Genomic DNA, 7,009 nt, shown 5'->3' on the forward strand with positions numbered 1-7,009 from the left:
CGATCTTCCATTGTCTTTCGTCTGTGTCTACTCTTCCTTCTTTCTTTCTTCCCCTCTTTCTCTACTCTTCTTCCACAGTCAAGAGCCATGGATAGTTTTAATAGAGAGAACAAGCGAGAGAGAGAGCCAGAGGGAGAGGGAGAGAGAGAGAGAACAAGCGAGAGCGAGAGAGCCAGAGGGAGAGAGAAAACAATCCAGAGGGAGAAAGAGAAAACACGAGAGAGAGCCAGAGGGAGAGAGAGAGAATAAGCGAGAGCGAAGATAGAGAGAACAGGCGAGTGAGAGAGAGAATAAGCGAGACTGAAGAGAGAGAAAACAAGCGAGAGGGAGAGAATGAGAGGGACACCCAGAGAGAGAGAAAGAGAGAGAGAGCCAGAGGGAGAGAAAAAGAGCGCGAAAGAGAGAGAGAACGAGAGCACAAGAGTGATAGAGAACAAGCGAGTTAGGGAGATAGAGAGAAAGGGAGAAACGAGAGCACTAGAGCGATGGAAAACAAACGAGTGAGAGAGAGAGAAAGGGAGAAACGAGAGCACTAGAGCGATAGAGAACAAGCGAGTGAGAGAGAGAAAGGGAGAAACGAGAGCACTAGCGATAAAGAACGAGCGAGTGAGAGAGAGAGAGAAAGGGAGAAACGAGTGCACTAGAGCGATGGAGAAAAAGCGAGTGAGAGAGAGAGAAAGGGAGAAACGAGAGCACTAGAGCGATAGAAAACAAGCGAGTGAGAGAGAGAGAAAGGGAGAAACAAGAGCACAAGAGCGATAGAGAACAAGCGAGTGAGAGAGGGAAAGGGATAAACGAGAGAGAGAGAGAACAAGCGAGAGAGAGGACGGGAGATAAACGAAAGAGAGATGAAGCAAGCGAGAGAGAGAATGTCAAGGTGACCTTTGCACGTGGAAACGTGGACGCATAACTCCACGGTTATGCGGGAATTTCTCCACGTCAACCCATGCGAGCAGAACGTGGGAAAGGAAGTTATTTTAACTTCCGCTTCTGCTCCTCTATTTAAGACGATGTAATCAGTTCTTTTGATGAAATGTTTTCTGAGTTCCAAGAGCCTTTCTTCTTCTTGTGTCATTGGTGCTTGAAGGTGATCTCGCCGGCGACGTCCAACCACGTCGTTTCTCCGATGAGTATCTGACAAGTGGTATCAGAGCCAGGTTTGCGGGCAGGGAGTCGATCGTGGCAGTGTGTAGCCGCTGGAATCGTGACCGCGCAATCAACACGCACTGATGGCTGGAAGGAAGGACGGCATCGTGCAGAGGGTGATTCGTGAGGTGAGCGCCGGGACCGGGTTTCCGATGCTCACCAAGACCAACTACTCAGAATGGGCGCTTCTCATGAGGGTGAAGCTTAAGGCCCGGCTGCTTTGGAGCGCCATCGAGGAAGGCGGCGCCGAACCCCATGAAGAAATGCAGGTGGTCGACGCGCTCTGAAGTGCCGTGCCATCGGAGATGTGGCCGGTGATTGCAGAGAAGGAGACGGCCAAGGAAGCATGGGAAGCTATCGCAACCATGCGGATCGGTGATGACCGTGTGAGGAAGACGTCGGCTCAGAACTTGCGGCGACAGTTCGAATTGGTGACTTTCAAGGAGGGAGAGTCTGTTTAGGACTACGCGCTTCGTCTCAACAGCATGGCGTCGACTCTCACCACTCTCGGCGACAAAATCAAAGAGATGCAAGTGGTTGAGAAAATAATTCGTAGTGTCCCCCAACGTTTCAGGCAGATCGTGGTCGCCATCACTACGTTGCTTGACGTATCAACGCTCACTGTTGCGGATCTGACGGGCCGGCTCAAGGCGGCGGAGGATGCCTTTGAAGAGACGCCGTCGTCGATGCACCACGAGGGCAAGCTGTACCTGACGGAGGAGGAGTGGAATGCGCGCCAAAAGAAGCAGGATGTTGGCAGAGGAAGCAGCAACTCAGCACGCCGTGGCAGACGTAGGCGTGGGCCAGCCCGAGGCAATGAGAAGGGTTCGTCGGGCAACTCTGGCCGGTCCAACGATGAGTGCAGAAAATGCGGGAAGTTGGGCCACTGGGCTCGTGAGTGCCGCTCAAAGTCCAAGAAGGAGCAGGCCCACGTCGTCCAAGAAGAGGAGGGGGCTTCACTATTTTTTGTGGAGTCAACCCCGGTCATATCGACATCTCCGGTACCAACCTCCACTCCACTCCACGCCCCGACACAGATCCAGTTGCAGGAAGAGAAGGTGTTCGCCCATCTTGGAGACAAGGAACCACGTGATGAAGAAATGTGGGTCTTGGACACGGGTGCCACGAACCACATGTCAGGTTCCCGTATGGCCTTCACCGAGCTGGATGCGGGAGTGCTCGGGTTAGTACGTTTCGGCGACGACTCGGTGGCACAGATCGAAGGTCGAGGGACTGTCATGTTCCAGTGCAAGAATGGCGAGCACCGGTCTTTCGGAGGGGTGTATTTCATTCCCCGATTGACGACTAACATCATCAGCGTCGGTCAACTTGACGAGGCCGAGTATCAAGTCGACATCGAGAAGGGGGCAATGAAGATCCATGAACCAGGTGGACGGCTCCTAACAAAGGTGATGCGCGGAGAGAACCGGCTGTACATCCTCCACGTCAAGCTGATTCGGCGGTGCTTGGCGACGAAGCTCGACGAGGAAGCACGAGATGGCACACGCGCTTTGGCCATGTCAACATGGCTGCCCTGAGGAAGATGGCTCAGGAGGAGCTCGTGCGTGGGTTGCCAGAAGTTGGTCGGGTGGACCAGTTATGTGAGGCATGTCTCGCTGGCAAACAAAAGCGGTCGACGTTTCCTGAGCAGGGCGAGTACCGCGCGCAGCGCATTCTGGAGCTAGTACACGGCGACTTGTGTGGTCCACTTGCACCGGCGACACCCAATGGCAGCAAGTATTTCCTTCTACTTGTGGATGATCGAAGCCGGTACATGTGGGTGGCCATGATGTCTTCAAAGGACCGTGCTGCAGCGGCCATCAAGGAGATCAAGGCTCGGGCGGAAGGCGAGTCCGGACTGAAGATGGGAGCGCTCCGTACCGATCGAGGCGGCGAATTCACCTCACACGAGTTTGCGGAGTACTGCACGAGAGAAGGTATTCATCGTCAACTCACAGCGCCATACAGCCCGCAACAGAATGGGGTCGTCGAGCGCAGAAATGGTACGGTGGTAGCAACTGCAAGGAGCATGCTCAAGGCGAAGGGGCTACCGGACTGGCTGTGGGGTGAGGCAATAGCAACTGCTGTATACATCCTGAACCGGTGCCCAACAAAGAGTGTGGATGGTATGACGCCATTCGAGGCGTGGCACGGGAAGAAGCCGGCAGTGCACCATCTGAGGGTGTTCGGTTGCATCGCCTACGTCCGGAACACAACGCCACATCTCAAGAAACTCGAGGACCGCGGCCGCAAGATGATCTTCATCGGCTACGAGCGTAGATCAAAAGCCTATCGTGTTTATGATCCCACCACAAAGCGTGTCCATGCGACACGAGACGTGGTCTTCGATGAAAATGCTCAATGGAATTGGTGCAACGGTGCAGAATCAGGCGAGGAGGGCAGCAACGGTTTCATGGTGGAGTATACCATCGGGAATCAGACGCGTGCGGAGGATGATGCGGCGCAACTTGAGCAAATGTCTCCATCATCTGTGCACTTTAGAGGGGGAGCAACACCGATCGAAGATGGAGGAGAGGACGTGGAGTTCGCCACTCCACCCCATGTTCGTATTGACAACCTGGATGCTGATCACAGTGATGATGCACCTCTCCGCTTCCGCAACATCAACGACATCATTGGGCCGGCTTCTCCGCATGGGCTTGCATCACGGGCATCAATTGCAGAGGAGCTGCATGCTGTAAGTTCTGATGAACCTGTTTCCTTTGCTGAGGCAGAACGCAATCCAAGCTGGAAGAAGGCTATGGAGGAGGAGATGGCATCAATCGAGGAGAACCGCACCTGGTCCCTTGTCGATCTCTCGCACGGTCGTCGAGCGATCGGGTTAAAGTGGGTGTACAAGGTGAAGCGAGATGAAAGCGGAGCCGTGGTGAAGTACAAAGCACGTCTTGTGGCGAAAGGCTACGCGCAGCGCCAGGGGATCGACTACGACGAGGTGTTCGCACCTGTGGCACGACTCGACACGGTGCGCCTTCTCATCGCTCTCGCGGCTCACGAGGGGTGGGAGGTGCATCACATGGACGTGAAGTCGGCATTCTTGAATGGCGATCTCCAAGAAGAGGTGTACGTGGAGCAACCTACTGGTTTCATTATTGCCGGCAACGAACACAAGGTGCTCAAGCTGAAGAAGGCGCTCTACGGCTTGCATCAAGCGCCAAGGGCCTGGAACGCGAAGTTCGGATTCAGGAGGAGTCCCTTGGAGCATGCTATCTACACCAAGCGGAGAGAAAATGCGCAGTTGGTGGTGGGAGTATATGTTGACGACCTAGTCATCACCGGCGCCAATTGCGACGACATCAAGAAGTTCAAGAAGGAGATGGCTGACGCATTTCGGATGAGCGACCTCGGCCTGCTTCGCTACTACCTCGGCATTGAAGTGAAGCAGAACACGAGGGGCATCTCGATCAGCCAAAGAGCCTACGCCGCCAAGATTTTGGAGAGGAGCGGCATGACAGGTTGTAATCCTTGTCAAGTACCAATGGCTACACGTCTGAAGCTGAGCAAGAGAAGCGAGGAACCACTAGTTGATGCTACAACGTACAGAAGCATCGTGGGGAGTCTCAGGTATCTGGTCAATACTCGTCCAGATCTTGCTTTTGCAGTTGGCTATGTTAGTCGGTTTTTGGAGGAGCCACGAAAGGATCACATGGCAGCTGTGAAGCAAATTCTCCGCTATGTAGCTGGAACCAAGAGCTGGGGTCTCATGTTCGAAAGAAAGAAGAAGAAGGAGGTCCAGCTGACAGGGTTCAGTGATAGTGACTTCGCCGGTGATGTTGATGCTCGAAAGAGCACAACTGGAGTCATTTTCTTCTTAGCCAGCAGCCCCATTACTTGGCAATCGATGAAGCAAAAGGTGGTGGCTCAGTCTAGTTGTGAGGCGGAGTACATTGCGGCTGCCAATGCTGTCTGTCAAGGCTTGTGGCTCGCGCGGATGCTAGCAGAAATGCAGGGCTCAACCCCAAGCGTACCAACACTGAGGGTGGACAACACATCTGCCATCGCACTGATCAAGAATCCAGTTCTCCATGGGCGCAGCAAACACATTGAAGTAAAGTATCATCTTGTCCGGGAATCAGCAGAGAAGGGACAGATTAGCGTGGATTTTATCAGAAGTGAAGAACAGTTAAGCGACATTTTGACGAAGCCGCTTGGAAAAGGCAAGTTCCATGAGTTTCGCACCATGATTGGCCTCGTCGATGTCCAACATGAGCACAGCAAAGCTCAGGAGGAGATTGTCAAGGTGACCTTTGCACGTGGAAACGTGGACGCATAACTCCACGGTTATGCGGGAATTTCTCCACGTCAACCCATGCGAGCAGAACGTGGGAAAGGAAGTTATTTTAACTTCCGCTTCTGCTCCTCTATTTAAGACGATGTAATCAGTTCTTTTGATGAAATGTTTTCTGAGTTCCAAGAGCCTTTCTTCTTCTTGTGTCATTGGTGCTTGAAGGTGATCTCGCCGGCGACGTCCAACCACGTCGTTTCTCCGACGAGTATCTGACAGAGAACACAAGAGAAAGAGAGCGAGAAAGAGAGGAAGCTAGCGAGAGAGAGAGATAACGCGAGAGAAAGTGAGCGAGAGAGAGAGGAAGCACGCGAGACAGCGAGAAAGAGAAGAAGCAAGCGAGAGAAAGAGATAGCGGGAGAGGGAGAGAACGAACGAGAGACAGAGAGAGCGAGGTACCATTAGAGGTTTTTTTCTCTCAAACCGTTCGATTTTGTTCGAACAGTTCGAATATAATACGATCGATTTTGATTTTTCAGGTCGAATCGGTCGTAAAATCAAGATCGAATTCGATCTAAAACTTTGTTCGATCGAAATATTCCAACTTTTCTGATGGAATATCATTTTGATCGACCTGAAACATTCGATCCGAATTCGATTCGACCCGAACCTCGATCCCTACTGTAGTGGGTATGCTTCAACCGGAAGATGGAAACTAATATATCCACGAAGAAGCCATTATTGAGTGATAAGCCATCATGTTGGATGGCAGCGTTGCCGGGGAAAGGCAGTTGATAGGGACAGCAGCGGTGGCTTGGTCTTGACCACCATCGCAACATGATGTACCAGAGTTAAGTGTTCACATGAACGAGGCATTTGGTGCAACATTAGACTCCAACCGACGTTGCGGTGAGGTTGACTTGGCGGAGCAGGAACGGCAATCCAGAGACAACCTCACGGATAAAACTGAAAGAAGATATTTTCTCTCGTAAAAATTCAAATGGCGGGGGGGGGGGGGGGGCGAAGTTTGCTAGTCGATTCCCTGAACGTTTTTAGGAGGTAATTAAGAAAGAAAAGGAAATAGAATGTCTGTAACAGCATCCTTTCCATTACGTCAGTTGCTTCCCTTCACCCATCACCTTCTCTGCTTCAAAACTTGAAGGAGAAAAATGAATTACTGAAGTAAAATCAATAAACCGGTAGTTTTATTTCATTATCTTTTACATGCAATGAAAATAACACATATTTAGAGAGAGAAAGCACTGGTAAAAAAAGGATCTTTTATTCCACGCCGACGGACAGTAAGTGTTTTCTCATTTTCTTCATGCGCCTTTGTTGATATATTTGTGCTTTCATTGCCAGAGTTAAGTAGACATGTTTCAGCCCTTAAGTAAAGCGCATGCAGATTTTTCTCTACCCCCCTCCAAATTGGATGAGACACCCCCCAGAAAATAAATTTGTTTTTCGATAAACTGCCACGTGGGTCATTTCTGCCGTCCAAAAGTAATTACTAAAAAGATTCTTCAATTTATCGAATATTATAATGGAATTGGTTACTGTGACGCACGCTGTATTTAATGTGAACTTTAAGAAACTGGGCCCAGTTTCTCTTGAGAGCGT

The 7,009-nt window shown here is 51.3% G+C and overlaps 1 pseudogene; it reads left to right on the forward strand.

Moving 5' to 3' along the window:
• The first annotated feature begins 1,168 nt into the window (after positions 1-1,168).
• LOC144712505 (uncharacterized) lies at positions 1,169-2,684 on the forward strand (annotated as a pseudogene).
• Positions 2,685-7,009: the final 4,325 nt, after the last annotated feature.

This window comes from Wolffia australiana, chromosome 14 (assembly GCF_029677425.1).
Source record: "Wolffia australiana isolate 7733 chromosome 14, ASM2967742v1".
NCBI classification, from domain to species: Eukaryota; Viridiplantae; Streptophyta; class Magnoliopsida; order Alismatales; family Araceae; genus Wolffia; species Wolffia australiana.